Here is a 16,100-nt window from a genome sequence, read left to right on the forward strand (position 1 = left end):
CAGCTCCGTGCCCGGTGCTGCCGTGGGCACTGCTCCTGCCTTCACCGTGCTGACCATGCACGGGTGAGACCGTTAGAACCGGTTTATAAGGGAGAGGGCTTCCCCTGAAGACCTCCTCTCCAGAGTTACCCATCACGGGCAGGGCCAGCCCCCTTTGCGGGCTCATTCCCCAGCTGGCCTCATCTCCACGGAACCCTCTTTTCTCCACCCTCTCCCTTCCCACCCCTGCACCCGTGTCCTGACCTCCAGCCCCTGAAGACCAGCCTCCAATCCCTTCGTCGTTTACAGCGCTCTGGGTTTGCTGTCTGTGGGAAACACCCATTCCTTTTGCTTGGGTGCCTTACTCATCCTTTAAGATGTGGCTTTGGCACTACCCCCTCTGGGAAGCCCTCCTGGGCAACCCCTCTATGGGTCACGTGCCTCCTGGGCCTCCCCAGACCACAGTCCTTCTCTGGTCCGGCCCCATCAACCTTCATCAGTGCTGTCTTGTTGCATTTCTGTTTCTACTGGCCTACGCTTCTTGAGGATGGCGCTCAGCACGGAGCAGGTGCCTAGTAGTGAGCTCTTATGGAGACAATGGAGGGGGATGGATGGGTGGACAGTGAATGGATAGATGATGGATGGTGGTTGGTGGATGGGTGGATGGATGGATGGATGGATGGATGAATGGATGGAAGGATGGATAGATGGATGAATGGATGGACGGACGGAAGGATGCTTGAAGCCAGCACATTTTTGAGCGGATATGCTCTCTTCAATCTCAAGTTTGCATCCTGTCTAGCTGAGCCATCCCGTACTTCCCCTACTTCAGCCTCCCTCTTCCTTCGAACACCCAAGTTGGGGTTTCCCGGGGGCTTTCCTGGACAGTGCAAGCCCTCTTCGCCGCCTGTCCCAGGAGGCTGTGTGGCTCTGCAGGACTGGAGTTTGCAGGGCGGGTGTGCAGACATGCTGGGGGGACTCCTGCCGTGCTATCAGCTCCTGCATTTGGTGACCCGCTGAGTCTGGGGGTGCGGTAGAGAGAGTGAGAAGGCTGGCTCAGCTCGTTTAATTTGAAACATGCTCTTTTTCTTCCTCATGTCAGCCCCAGGGTCTGGGGACAGGCACCTGAGTGGCATGGTTGTCACATCTGAGGGATGGAGGGAGCTGGTGGAACTAGGAGGAGGCCTAGAAGGAGGAAAGAAGGCAGCACCATGACGTGGACACAGGGAGGACCTCTCAGTCCCTGGGGAGACCAGACGGCACATGGACAATGGACGTTCAGTGGGGAAAGTCCTCTGCATCACCCAAGCCCTGGCCATGGCTTATAGACAAAGACCTGAAGTGTAGCCTGTAGCCCTGCCCGGCTGCCCGGGGCCAAGTGGTCGAATCGTCCAGACCCAGCTTTCAGGTGGTTACAGGGAACATCTCTGCTATCCCCCCTTACCCCCAGCCCCAGGCTTGTCCTTGACCCACAGCTGTGGGGATGAATCAGATCGAAGAGGGTCTTCAGAACACCTCCCCTCCCTCCTTTAAAGCTATGGGATATACTTAGAAAGCACCTTGAGAATTTCCAGGGCCTGCACGGGGTTGCCAAGAAAACTGCATGGCAATGATGGAAATGGAAAACAGATGGCAATGATCCTTCAGCCCAACCGAGGAGTGTCGAGGACAGAGTCACCCTCAGCCTCCTCGCTGACTCCCCACCAAAGACAGAACCCGGCCCCAGGAAGGTCCCAAGTAGGGGTGCCAAGGCTGTCCTCAGTGGGGTGCTCGTGTCTGAGGCTGGTGGCTCCCCAGCCCCAGGCGGCTGGGAAAGGCCACATTGCTCCGTGGGGAGGGATCACGAACACCAGAGGGAACTGTCATCCTTCCCAGTCCCTGGGCCCCAGGGTCTGATTGCAGGTGGACTGAGGGGCGGTCAGGAGGCGAGCAGAGGCCCCCAGGATGTCTGAGAGCCAGCTCACAGTGTGGACAGGAGCTGTGGGCTAAGGCCACAGCCCCTGCTGCTCCTTTAAGGCTGAGCAGGGACACCTTCCCCCTTCCCTCCTCCCTGCGGCACAGAGTGGGTGGTGGCTCTGGGGTGGGACAGCTCGGAGAGACCCTCCTCATCTGCCACTTAGTTCCCTGGGCCCTATGTCCTCTTCTCCACACGGGATTATGTTCTTGGCAAAATGACGCTGCAGTGACAAAGGGCTGCCCAACCCCAGGGGCCTGAAGCAAAGGCTGATTTCTGTCCAAATCCCGTGCCCGTCACGGGCCAGCTGACAGCTATGCATGAAGTCTTTCATATCCCATGTCTCAAGTCGGTTCCCCAAAAGTTGGCCTTGAGATAAAGCTTCCACCTTGGCAGTCACCTGCCTAAAGCCTTCCAGGCCTCTGCTCTGCCCCATGCCAGGCACGTGGGATGGACTTGGGCTCTGGACCCTCCCTGCTCTGACTCCCTGAGTCTATCTCAGCAGCCCCTCCCCGCCCCCTTCCCGCCAGGTGGGATCAGACCCCTCTGTGCGTGGCTCTGGCCAGTCCTGCATAAGCTGAGGCTTGTGTGCTCCCATGGTGTGGCCAGAGCCCAGGAAGCATGTGCGGAAGAAGCAGGGGACTGTGTTGTCCTCAGTGCGGCTTCGCAGCTCGGCTGTCGCTGGAGGATAGACTCTCCCGCGACTGCACTGGGTTCATGTCCATTCTCCTGCCCCCGCCACGAACTAATACTTTTGATGACGACTTTATTTTGCCTTGAAGGACTAGCAATTCGTGATGGATGTAAAAGCCCCTGCTGGGTTCCCTGGCGCAGTCTCTCCTGGGTCAATCCCATGCTCATAACCTTCCCCCCATCTTGCCTCTCCCCCCTGCTTTGTCCCTCCTTCCCCACCCTTCCCTTCTTTCCCTATTTATTTAAGCTCTGGTTTTGGTGTTAGGTGCTCAGGGGTCCAGAGGGGAGGAGCCACCTCCCTGCCCCGATGCTATGGTCGTCCGGGACAGTGAGTCATAGAGGTCATCCCCACCGGCTTCCAACGCAGGCACCGCGTGGGGTGACGGTGCAGGTGAGAGCCAACTGTGGAGGCGGGGAGGGGGAGAGGCGGCGAGGGCGAGGAGAGGCCTGGCTCTCGGAATTAGGAAGCGCTGGTGCTCAGGGGGTTCTGGGTTCTGCTTAATGTGGGTTGCAGACCCCGGCTTGTGCCAGATTCATCATGTTCTGGTTGGATGGTGACCTAAGTCTCATCGGCACTCCCTTTCCCGTCTCCTGTGTGCCTCTTGGGGTCATTCTGAAGGTCAAATAAACAGTGGCCATGTAAGGTCTCTCTAAATACAAAGGCCTGTACACATTTTTGATTTTTAGAATCCTACCTTCCCGTGTAAACAAAATTCTCTTGTTTAAACATGTTTTTAAGTATGAACTAAAACACGTGAGTGAATAAAACTTGAACCACATGTTGATGAAATGTGGAATGTGGACCGTGAAGGGTTTCCCTCGATTTCCAAGTTCACCACTGTGAACATTGCATATGCTGTAAACGCAGAAACATCTAGAAGGTGGGAAAGCTCCAGCTAGAGAGGCTGGGCTTGGCTCTGCCCTGCTACCACTCGCTGGCCCTGTGTTCCTGGCGGGTCCTAGAGCTCTTGGAACCTCCATTTCGCCAAGTTCACGTTGGGAGGAGAATCGACTCTACCTCCCTGTGCTGTGTGGGGATTAAATGGTTTTCACCAGGCCCAGCCTGGCCGCAGGCACTGTCCGCTGGGCCCGTGGCCACCGTCCAAAGCCAGGGCAAGCGTTCAGCGGAGCAGGCGTGAGCTGTGACTACGGCGTTGCAAACGCCAAAACCAGTCATGACTCCTGTCATGATTCCAAGAGCGATTTTCATGGCTGGTGAACAAGGTGTGTTGTCGGGCTCCCTGTTTGGTTTGCGGAAGCCCTTGAGCGTGTCCTGTTCAGCATAGGTCAAGTCACGCTTCCTGGGGTTTAAAAGACATGGTGGTAAAATCCACATAAGCTAAAACCATCTGAGCCAGCGGCACGGAGGGCACTCCGAGTCAAGTGTCCTGCAGCCGTCCCCACCCTCCCGCGGTCCCGGCAGCCGCCTGCCTCCCCGCCCCACCCGCTCCGGGACTCAGGACGGCTCCTTCAGACGGGCTCTGTCACCGGGCTCAGTGGTTCAGCCATGGGGTAGAGGGGGGCAGGGTCTCCTTCCTTTCCACCACTGCGGAATCTTCTGTCGTCTGGAGGGACCGCATTGCGTTTACCGGTCCACCGGCACCGAATTTGGGGCTGCCCCGCCCTTGGCTCTTGGGGTGCGCAGAGCCGGGCCAGCCCCCGCGCTCACTTCCATCGGACACCCACTGTCCGGGTTTCTCAGGCCCCTCTGGGCACCCGGCCTGGCGTCAGGTGTTGGGGGCAGGGAGGTGAGAGGGCGAGGGTCCTGTCGTAGGGACGGAACCGAGTAGGCCACGCCGGGGCGAGGAGGCGCCACGTGCAGCTCTGAACGACCTTTGGCTTTCGCACGGCCTCACATCTGCTTCGTCCCTTACTCGTGGTGCCCTCACGGAGCTATCAGCTCCCTTTCTGGGGAGGCCGAGCTGTGGGGAGACACGGTGCCTTGAGGTCACCTGGGTGATGCCAGGACTCAGGTCTGCGGAGGCCTGTCCATCGAGCTGCTCCTGAGGCAATCCCGCACAGCTGGCTCGGACACTCCTGTCTGCTCCAGCCGAGAGGGAGCTGGGGGCTCCTGTAACCAGCAAGGCCGGGTGCCGTTGGCTGGGGGCCCTGCTGAATCTGGGGGCGAGGCTGTCCCTGCTTCTCTCCCCCACTTCCCCCCTCTGGCTTTCCTCAGGCCTTGACTTCACTCTGCGGTCCTTCCCGGCAGCTAGGGAAGCTAAGTGCCCGAGACCCAGGCTTCTGTGTCCTCAGAACTCAGGTCCCAGGGCAAGAGGGAGCTCCCCCACCTGTCTGGGTCCCGGCAGCCAATCCACAGAGTCGTTCTCGGGCCCAGGGCTGGGCCAGGGAGACAGGGGTTGGGTCTGCAGGCTCAGTCCCATGCCGGACAGGGGGCCCAGAGGTCCCGGGAGCACAGGAGGAGAAGCAGGTGGGCAGGAAAGGCTCGGATGTCCTCACGGGGCCTGTCAGCTGGGCTTTGATGGCGGAGCCCAGACAAAATGGAAACCGAGTATAAAACACCAGACTGTGCTGTGGGCTGCAGAGGCCCACAGGCTTTTCATCTCGGGTGCACGTGCACCCACGCTGACGGCAGGCCGAGGCAGAAGGAGCCGCCATTCTGAGAGCCTGCTAAAGTTGACCGTCCAGAGAGATTTCTGTATGAAAACCTTTCATGTTTTGGGTACAATATTTTAATTTTGATTCTTCGGTGTGCAGATACGGACTTCTGCCAACTCTTCTCCGAGCAGAAGGGGCCTCCTACTTTCTTTACCGAGCGTCCCCGCGGGCTGTGCCGGCCACGCTCCTTCCAGCCAGTGTGCGGCCTGGGGCCCGGCTGGCGTCGGACCTGAGCCAGGCCTGGCGCCGGCTCCGCACCCAGGCTGGACGGTCGGCCTCTGACCTGGAGCTCCTGGTGAGCTGCCTGGGTGAGGTTTACTTGGACGCCAACGAGAACACTTTACAACCAGAAGACTGCGGGGGTGTGGAGACGTCAGATGGTGGTTCTCTCTCCCCTCTTCCAGTGGGAGTCCCCCTCCCCTCCAGGGGCTCATGCTTCTGCAAGCCCCCAGTCATTCGAGTGAGGAGAGGAGTTGGGGTGGTGGCAGGGACGCTGGGGGCGCGGATGGAGGGAGGTCTCATCTCATCCGGGGACCGTGTTAGGGTTGCTGTGGTTTAGATGAGCGGTGAGGCAGAACCTGGGGGCGGTGGTGCCTTGGCTGAGCCGTGTGGGGAAGGGGTGGGAAGCAGGTGCAGGGAAGGGAACAGACGCTTCTTTCCGAGCTGCACGTGCCAAGTTTTGACGCCTGTGGGAAGCCAAGGAGACCATCGGATCTCTGAGCTCCTCTGTTTGATTTCTGGGGCTTTCAGACATTTCTGGTCATTGCCCTGCTTCTTTTGGGAGGCTCAGGAACCCCCAATCTTCTTCATGCCCCAAATAGGTTTTAAGCTCGAAGTAGGTAGCAGGCCCATCATAGGTGCTGGGGATCCACCCGTGTGACCCCCGCTGTGTGGGGCGCCTGGTCCAGTGGGGAGAACGGACAGCAAACAGCACAGGACGTGAGTGAGCACATCACATCTACCGTCTGGGGGAAGACGTGGGACGTCTGTGCAGAAGGGAGCACGGAGCAAAGTGACGGCTGGGCTAATGGGAGGAGCTGGGACAGGCCCCCCTCTCCCCTTCCTGGGTGGGGGCCAAGAGGGAGCTAGAAAGCCTGGAGGAGGGGCAGGGTCTAGCCACGGGGCTGGCGGGGTGGGGGGAAGCTCAGGCTTCCCTGGGGCGGGCTGTGGGCCTGGCCAACGGAGGAGTGGGGGGCCAGAGCACACAGCGCTTCCCAGGACTTCTGCCTTCCTCCCTCTGGGTGAAACAGGGACCATGGCATCCTTAAAACAATGAATAGCTTTATTGAGATATAATTCTCATGCTGTGTAACCCACCCACCTTATAGGTAAGTAAATGCATGTTAGCAGATTCACAGAGCCGTGCGCCATCACCACGGTCCATTTTCGAATATTTTCATCTTGTCGTAAAGAAACCTGGTACTTTCAGCTGTCACCCTTGTCTCTCCCGTTCCCCTGCCGCGACCCTAAGCAGCCACGAGTCTCCTTTCTGTGCCTCCTGATTTCCGTTCTGGATGTTTCGCACGGACGGAATCACACAGTGCGCGGTCTTTCGTGTCTGGTTGCTTCCAGCGAAGGTCATGTTCTCGGGACTTGTCCAGCTGTGGCGCGTGTCAGGGCTCCGTCCCTTCCCAGGGCTGTGCAACGTGCCCCGTGTAGATGGACCACACGCTGCTCATGGGTCCGTGTGCTTGGCGACTGTTACCGGCGCTGCTCTGGACATGCGTGTGGAGATCGCCGTGTGGCCGTGTTTTCATCACGGCCTCGTTCTGACCGGGGGAGGGACACGTCGGTGGTTCTCATTCAGGTTCGTACTTTCATCACGTTGGTGAAGGAGAAAGAGAGTGTCGGCCCTAAATTCGAAAGCGGGAGTCAGGCGGCTGGCCTGGTGGGGAGCTCGGGCACCTGTGGACCCGTGCGCAGAGCTCCCTGGTTAACTTGGAAGTAGTTTAGGAGAGCTGAACATCGGCTTCCCCTAATGTTAACATCGAGTCTCGTCGAGTTATGTAAGTAACTCATGTACGTAGCACAAAATTCAGAATGCACAGAAGGTGTGCCCCGAGAGGCTGGCCTCCCTCTCAGCCTGCCCCCACCCCGGGCTCTCCCCGGGATTCTTCCCAGCGCGGGGGCACAGCCCGCCCCAGGTCTTCTGCTGACCCCGCACCCTTGCCCTTGCCTGGGAATAGGGTTGCCCGGTAAGACACAGGACGCCAAGTTACCTCTGAATTCCAGACAGTGCATACTTTTTAGGATATCTCAAATAACGTATGGGATATACTGATGCTAAAAATTATTTGTTGTTTAATCTGAAATCCACATTTAACTGGGTGTCCTCTATTTTTGTTTGCCACAACTGGCAAGCCTGCCGAGGAGGGACAGAGGCCCCCGAGAGAGCCGGCTTCGAGAATAAAACAAGTGGCCACACGCAGAGCTGCTTCTGGACAGTGGTTGTGCTCCCGAGGAGTTATTTTAGTCACACCTAGCGGATTGTTTCTAAGTGTCTCATCTGGTTTTCCGCTTGTTCGTTCCTTTATTCAACCGAAGAACCTCCTGTGTGCTGGCCGTGGGAAAGGGGAGACAGCGAGCCCCACGCCTGCTCTTCCGAAGGGCCCAAGAGCGCCCCCCCCCGCCTGTCGGAAGAACAGCGCTCCCTCCACTACTGGAAGCCCCTGTTACTTCCCCCAAAGTGTCAGCCCCTGAGACCCCGCCCCGTGTGCCCAGGCACGGCTGTAGGACCGCAGCCCGGAGCCCGGTCTAGGACCCAGCAAGCTGGCAATTGTATTCGTTAAGTGAGTCTGAAAATGTGCACCCAGCGTCAACAGGGTCAGGTGGCCCTCAGCACGGGGATGGGGGAATGCCCCTCCACGCAAAGCACCCTTTCTTGGGCAAGTTCGTAGGACACCGTGGCAGGGGGATGTGCTTCCGCCAGCTTGCCTGTCTCAGGGGTACAACAGCTCGGGTTCCCTTGTCATTTGATCCGTGAACGCGGTCTGCTGTGCCCGGGGGATTCCGCACTCTCTTCCAGGCACACCTGTCCTCGTGGGGCCCCCTGAAGGTGTTGTACCTCCTGGGTGGTCCCCACCCCTCCCTCCCGGGGGCAGCGGCCTCCATACAGGGTCCTGAAGGCAAGCCCTCGCCTCACATTTCCAGGTGCGTGGACCGTTAAGAAAGGCAGAGCAGGGAGCAGGTGCCAGAGTGATCTTTCTCCGCGTGGGCAGGGAGCGTGTGATTTGGGCGGGGATGCAGACAAGGGCAGGACACGAGACACGAACGGCCGGCACTGCCCGCTGCGTGAGGTCAGTGATTCTCCCGAGCAGGGCGCCCTTCCCGCGCTGGGTGCTCGGTCAGCCGCTGCGTTCTCGGCCGGAGCTCGGCCAACGGCACCTCTACCTTCGAGCGTGTGCGGGAGGCGAGCTCTTGGGGGAGGTGAGAATTTGGCAGGAACGGGGCCGAGGCGATTCTTATGGGGTGTGTCCCCTTCTGCAGGGCAGCAAGGCCCCTCCAGGCCCATTTCCCTCCGCCCTGTCCACACTTCCTTCCGCGCCTGGGTCCAGAGACCAGTCTCTCTGGAGACGGAAGACCAGGAGACGTGCAGCCAGCCGCCAGCCTGGGGCCATGGCGAGGGCTTTCATTGGAGAGGGGGTGCCTGTTGTTCTCTCACAAAAGTGGACGAGCTAAAGGGTGCTCACAGTCTCACTCTACAGGCAGAAGGCCCGTTAGCCCTGCGACCCCCACGCCAGGGAGACGGGCTCATCTGCTCCTGGTTTGTCTGCCCAGCATTCCTGACTTTTGGGAACGCCCACACCCTTTCACCTGACCCCAGTGGGGCTGTCAGTTGAGGGGCCTCGACTTCCTGGCCACAGGCAGGTCAATGTCCACAGTCCTGCGTGCAGTGACTGGGCCAAGGCTGAGCGCAGGACCAAAGCAGGGCCCAGTATCCCTGTCCTAAGAGATGAATATTGAGGCCCAGAGAGGTTAAGTGAGCTGCCTTAAGGCACACAGCTAGGTAAGAAGCAGGGAGGCCCCCAAGGCTGTGACATCTATAGGGGAAGAGCTGGAGGCTGAACCGGGCCCATGAGCAGGGAGGGAGCAATGGCAGCGTTCTGACTCTGACCTAAGGGCCCTGGAAGTGGGAGATGTGGGGGTGGTAAGTGGGACCCCAAACACAACCGGAACCTTCCATCAGAGGCTGAGGTAGCCCAACAGCTCCCACAGGCCAAGGAGGGTTTAGGCTGTGTGGGAGTTGCTGGCGCGGAGTTACTGTCTGGGGAGGCTGCTGGAGTCACTGGAGGGAACCCCGGTGCCTGTACAGGGAGAAGGGCCCACAAGGCGGCTCAGTGGGAGAGGAGTGCCCGGCCCGGCCCTGCCCCGCCCTGCCCTGCCCAGCCCGCAGGAGTTATCGGGAGAGAAATTGGCTGCTGGGTGTGGCCGCAGCAGGGCCACTGGGCCACCACCAGGACGCCCTGGTGGGGTGGAGATGGGGCGGGAGCGCGTGGGGAAGAGGGTGTGTGAGTACACGTGCACACGTGTGTGAGTTGTGTGTGAGCATGTGTCCTTCGGGGCTGGGCATGCAGAGGCACGGACACGGCGGGACTGCAGGGGAGATCCTGGAGGGGTAACAGTGGGCAGGACAGCGAGGGAAACTGAGGCAGGCTCAGACAAGTGCCCGTTAGGATGGTGGCACGGGAGGGGCGGTGAAGGGGGGGGAGTGGGGACAGGGCTCTGGACGGAGAAGACGGCTCAGCTCTGTCTCCTTGTGGGCGCAGCTGCCACCACCCCCCGGGGAAGACCACGGGGAGCGGGAGCCACCTTGGGGGCGGGGGGCGGCTGAGAATCTCTGAAACGGGGCAGCTCCTGAGGCAGAGGTCTTGGCACACGCCTGACCGGGATTTAAACCTGGGAGGAGATCAGAGAAACAGCCCGCTCACCGCAGCCCTCCAGCCCGAGGCTGCTCTAAACCCGGCCCGCAGCGAAGGGTGGGATTTCTGCCCAGGGAATGTTCCCCAGCACCCACCACAGGGCCCACTCCACCTTCCTGGCCCGTCCTGCTCAGCCCTCCCCCCTGGACCCCCCCTTCCAGCCCCGAGCCTGGGCTGGGCACCAGGACGGGGATGCCTGGGGACAAGCCAGGGAGGCTGAGGCACGGAGGACAGCGGACAGAGGGTGGCCCGGGGGAGGCGGCCATGGACGGGCCCGTGGCTCCTCAGGCCTGCTGCACAAGGTCTGGGGCTTTGGGGTGCCGGACTCCCCGGCCAGGGTGGGCACTTTGTCCAGCTTACTCCTCCCACGGACCAGGAGGCTGGTGGTCTCACTGTGTGGTGTACTGGCCTCTCCTGCCACCCAGGGGCTTTCTCGGCTCTCACCAGGGCCATTGTCCTGCCCCCTCCCAGTGCTCCTGCCTCCAGTCTGATCCTCCCATCCACCACCAAACAGCTGGAAGAGGATGAGTTGCCCACCCAATATTCCCTTGCCACTTTACATCAGCCAGAACCCTGACTTCGTGTTGGGGGGCACTGTGTCCTGATAAAGGACAGACTCCCAGGCTCACTTGCAGTTTGTGTGGCCCTTGAGATCTGAGTGGATTTCTGGGACGTACTTAGACTTTGCCTTCCTGCTTGGGTGGTGATGTGGTGCCTGGTGCTCTGGCAGCCATCTTGTGACTATAAGGAGGGAAACTATGTGCTGAGGATCCTAGAGCAAGAAGATAGGAAAAGCCTGGGTCCCAGAACAACTTCTGGAACTTCCCGATGAGCCCTGGACTGTTGCTATCTAGCCTGCTTATCGAAAGGGCAGTGGGAGAATCTTCTAGTGGAGGGAACAGCCGTGAAAAGGAATGGTGATCAGAACATAACTGGAGAGTCCGGGGGATGGGATGCATCCCCTTATTCTTTCTGGTTCTTTGAGTCATTCTGCTCTGTTCCCTCTGGCCCTTGCTGTCCGTGACGGATCTCTGTCTCTGCGCAACCGCTCCCCTCCTTTCCCTGCACCGCTGGCTTACACGCACCCTGGCTGTACCCTTGGCCCGGGGGCCTGTTCTTCCTGGTCTGGTCGGTCCCTCAGACCTTCTGGTCCCTTGTGTGGCCTTTGCACTTCTTCCGGAGCCTGTGTTGAGACCCGGCCTCATTCCCCAAGTGTTCACAACAGACAGCTTCCACCACATTTCTTGGGGTGCAAGTGATACATCTTGGTGTCCCAGGCTGGGCTTCCCAGGAAGCCAACTCCAAGGTGGATTGTAGCATGCCGGGGGTTTTAGGGAGCACCCTTGGGACCCAACTCCTGGGAGAGGAGGGGAAGGAAGCAGATTCAGCAGTGGAAGGCATCCAGCTGAGATGCACGTCCAAGGCCAGCCCTGCCCAGCCCTCTGGAGAGCTCCAGTCAAAATGGTCGGGTCCTTCTCCCCCGGGCTGGACCACATCTCAGATGCAGCTGCCCCTGGAAGGGCGTGGCCCAGGCGCAGAGCCTCCCAGCGGAGGCCATCCCTGAAGGGGGTGGGGATTGAAGGCCACCCACCCCGTCCTTGATGGCGAGTCTGGGAGGCGCATCTTCATTCCACCCCGTGGGTCAGTTCTCCAGGCATGGCTCTTGAAACCCCACCCTCTGGTGGGAGCCAAGGGCCCACACATCCCCCCAGTGCACTTCTAAGGGCTGTTGCTCCTCCCAAGGAGGGTCCCGAGGGCCTAGGGGTGTCCAGTGGGAGCAGAGGCCAGCACAGCGGAGGCCCGTTTGGGACAGGACCACGTGCTGTTGGGGTTGTAGCGTGAAGGGCGTGGAGGGAAAGGTTCCAAATATTGGCACATGCGGGTTCCTCGTAGAGAAGTCCCACAGGAGAGGGGTGAGCTGAGGCCAGACCCAGCCTGTCTCCGAAGACATGGAGTGAGAGGCCTGGCTGGCATCGCTGGTCACCAAGCATCCTGCCCCCTGGGGCTCTCCAGAGCTGACAGGGCCAGTGCTTTCCAACCCCACACGGATGTGAGCAGCGGTGCAGGGGCTGCTGCTGCTCCTTCTCCGGGGCCCGTGAGAAAACCCGCCAGTCACGGTCCAGTTGAGGAGGGAGGTGTTTCTCTCTGGAACTTGGTGTCTTTTTTTTTTTCTTTTAAAGATTTTATTTATTTGACAGAGAGACAGCCAGTGAGAGAGGGAACACAAGCAGGGAGAGTGGGAGAGGAAGAAGCAGGCTCCCCGCAGAGGAGCCTGATGCGGGGCTGGATCCCAGGGACCTGGGATCACGCCCTGAGCCAAAGGCAGAGGCTTAACAACTGAGCCGCCCAGGCGCCCCTGGAACTTGGTGTCTTGAATTATCCCAGGACAAAGGTGACTGGGTCCGGACCAGGGCAGTGGGTGGGGCCTGGGGCAGGAGACGCTCAGAGTCTTCAGGCTTCGGGTCTGAGCTTAGACAGACTGTTGATGGTGGACGCATGCACATGGAAAGGACTGGAAGCTTTCTAGATTTTTGAGGGAATTAGATTGCTAAGAAGCTCTGGACCTGTCTTTTCAACCCCCAAGGCTGTCCCCAGCTCCCTGGGTGGACCAGGGGGAGGTGGGCCGTGAAGGCGGTGAAGGGGGCTGGCCCCCTAGGACTGAACAGCCTTCTCTCCAATGCCTAGCCCAGAGGTGAATATGGAGATTCGTGGGCCAGCAGGTTCCCCTCTCCACTGAGCACTGGTCCGGGGCCGTGGAGGACAGTGGACAAGGGCAGGTATCCCAGGCGCAGGACAGGGGTGGCCAGATTGGCTAACCGAGGAAGGATTACTGTGCTGGCCTGACAGTTGCCTCAGACCGTGTGGCTTTCCTGTTCGGCGTGCTCTAGCTGGGGCTGCTCCTGGGACCCCAGATCCCATGCCCCTGTGACACCTTGCAGTGCAAGTTCCCTTCTGAGCCCGTGCTCATCCCCGCCTTTGTTCCTTGCCTGTGGTTACTCCATCTGCCTGGAACAGCATCTGACTTTCTCTCATACTTGATGTCACCTCTTCCCAGAAGCCTTCTCTAACTCTTTAGGATTTCCTCTGAGCTCTGAGGATACCTCCAACCAAGCCGTTACTGGACCACGGTATCATTATGCATCAGTCAGCTATTGCTGCAATGATGCTGTGTAACAGTTCACCCCCACATTTGGTGGCTTGCTACAGGAAATATTATTGCGTCGCTCAGGGAGCTTCAGGAAGGCTGCAGCAAGTCTGCCTAAGGCTGTGGGCCAGCAGGGTCTGGCTCCAGGCCTTGGGTTGGTTTCAGGTCCACTCCACATGTCTCGTCCTGGTTGCTAAGCTCATGGTGTATCCCCAGAGCACGAGAGGCCAAGTCTCACAATGCAAGTGCATTTAAGGCCTCTGCCTGCACGACCACCTCTGACACGCCGCTGTCCCCAGCCAAGGTCCGTGCGGCAGAAGTAGCCCCCGGCTCGTGCTGTGTCTGCGTTAACTCCATTGGACTGTGGTCTGAGTGCCGGTGAAGAGTGGGTGCGCTCAGGGTCTGAGGAACACAGCCCACCTCCTGGGGCCACCTGCTTGCCGGCTGCTGCCCTCGCCAGTGCTGGGGCTGTTCACACGGGACCCCTTCCGCTGGGGAGGGCTTTCATTAAGTCCTGTCTCCTCTTCCCCATGCACCTGATTGCTCTGAGTCCTTCTGCCGGACTACCCCTTCTATCGAGGAAGGAAATTCATCCACCGAGGGGGGAAGGAGTCACAGAGGTTCAATTCCTGTATCCCAGCACACAGTGGCGTGGCACCCCCAGCAGTGCTGGCCCCTGACAGGCGGATGGGGCATGAAGTGTCATCGAGTTCAGGCAGGCCACTCGCGGGCAGTGCCTGGTGTGTGGGGGTAGCTGGCACCCGTGGCGGCACTCTCCTTCCCTCTGGTGGCGCCCCTCAGAGCAGAACCCTTCCCAGGTCCCCTTCCCCCGCTTCCTTCTCTGCTCCCACTGGCTGGCTCACCCCCGCCCTGGCCCTGGCCTCCTTCCCTGCTGGCGGCCGCAAGCCTTCCTTCTGAGTGCATCGCTTCCCCTGAATGCGGAGACTCGAGACTCGGGGAATGAGGTTGCCAAAAACACAAGCTGGAAACCAGAGATGTTTTTTTTAAAGAGGGAAGAGGACTTAAAAATCTTGGCCCAAGAGTTTTGTTCAAGGAGAAAGTGAATAGCATATCTTCCTTTGCAACTTAGCTTCTCTCCAGCTCCCCAGTTTGAGATGAGTTTAAAAGGGAGATTTGTCGGGGCCTTGAAGGGACTCTATTTTGACCTGCAGCTTTGCCCTCACCTCTGAGCCTTAGCTCATACTTTTCCCTTGCAGGGAAAGACCTTTCCCTGCTCTAAATGCCCCTGGCTCCTACTCACCCTTCAATGTGCGATGTAAACGCCTCCTCCTTCACGAAGCCTCCCTGATCACTTCAGCTTCTCTCTGTCCTCAGTGTTCACCAGTGAAGGGCAAGTGAGTGAACTTAGCACTGAGTTTAAGTCCAGGCTTTGCCAGCAGCGTGAGCTTCAGCAAGTCCCCCAGCATCCATGGGCCTCAGTTTCCCACCGGTACAACAATAAGGATCGTCAGAGCAGGCCTTCCCTTACGGCGTCACTGAAAAGAATCCAACCACACCTACCCCCAGAGCACCTGGCCGTGGCAGGTGGCAAACACTGTTGCTTCTCTGTCCCTGTCCCTGGGTTTCTGCAAAAGCCTCGTGCCTCTCACGCCCCGAGGAGGAGAGGCTTGCGGTGAGCCCACTGTGGGGCTGTCCTGCCAGTCTGCCTTTGCTGCAGCCACCTGCAGAAACAGAAGCTTCTGGACTCTGCCTCCCCAGCTGGGGTCTAAGGTCTACTCCCTGGTTTCCAAGACCCTGACAAAGTTTGACTTTTCTCCTTCCCCGCTCTTGCAGAGTGGTAAGATTTCCTCAGCTTACTTTGTTACACACACACAGAGATTATCATCTGGCAAAGGCTTTATTTAAATTAACGTAGCATAAAAAGATGGAATGTCACTTATCAGCCTTGGCAGCCATGAGACAAGACAGTTTTATAGCTAGTGACCCGGTTGCTGGGTTTCAAGAATTACAGAAACATTTTGCTGGTTGGGGTAGGGGTCTCCCCCTGCCTGGAGCAGCATGGGTGGATCTGGGGGGTTAACACCTGGTGCTAACTCTCCTAACGCTTGGGGTGGCAGGATGCAGGGAGACAGCCCGGGTTTGGTGTCCCTCTGAATTCCTGCTGTGCTCCTGACCAGCTGGCGGCTGGGGCAGTCGCTTCCCTGAATCGTGCCTCAGGCCTCATCTGGAAAAAGAGCACTTTCTCCATCGGAGGGGAGCTCTGTGCACTGCCTGAGATGGTGCAGCCCTGGCAGGCTCACTCTGGAAACTTGGAGGATGCTGGGCCCCTCTCTGGGACCCCGGCTACTGCATCCAGGCAAACCCCCTAAAGTGCCAATTTCACTAGATGACTCTTTTGGTAAAATCTCGTGATGTTATTTATTTTTTATTTTTTTAAGTAGGCTCTACGGACTAGCATGGAGCCCAACACAGGGCTTGAACTCATGACCCTGAGATCAAGACCTGAGCTGAGATGTTCAACCTGAGTCAGATGTTCAACCAACTGAGCCACCGAGGTGCCCCCAAATCTTGTGACCCTTAAAAATACAGTCAACATTCTTCTCCTTGGCATTCAAGTCCCTCTGGGATCTGAGCCCCACGTGCTCCTGCTCTGTGACCTTGGTGTTCCCACACTCCAGAGGGTGGTTATGTCTTGGAGTCCCAGTCTCTGCTCCACCTTCTCTCTCATCTCTGTCTCCAAACACTCCCTCATTCCTGTCTTGGCCCCATTGCTTGTTGGCAGGCAGGCCTGAGTTCAGGCCCTCCTCTCCATCATCAGGAAAGGAGAGTCTGA

Source organism: Ursus maritimus, unplaced genomic scaffold, assembly GCF_017311325.1.
Source record: "Ursus maritimus isolate PB19 unplaced genomic scaffold, ASM1731132v1 scaffold_8, whole genome shotgun sequence".
NCBI classification, from domain to species: Eukaryota; Metazoa; Chordata; class Mammalia; order Carnivora; family Ursidae; genus Ursus; species Ursus maritimus.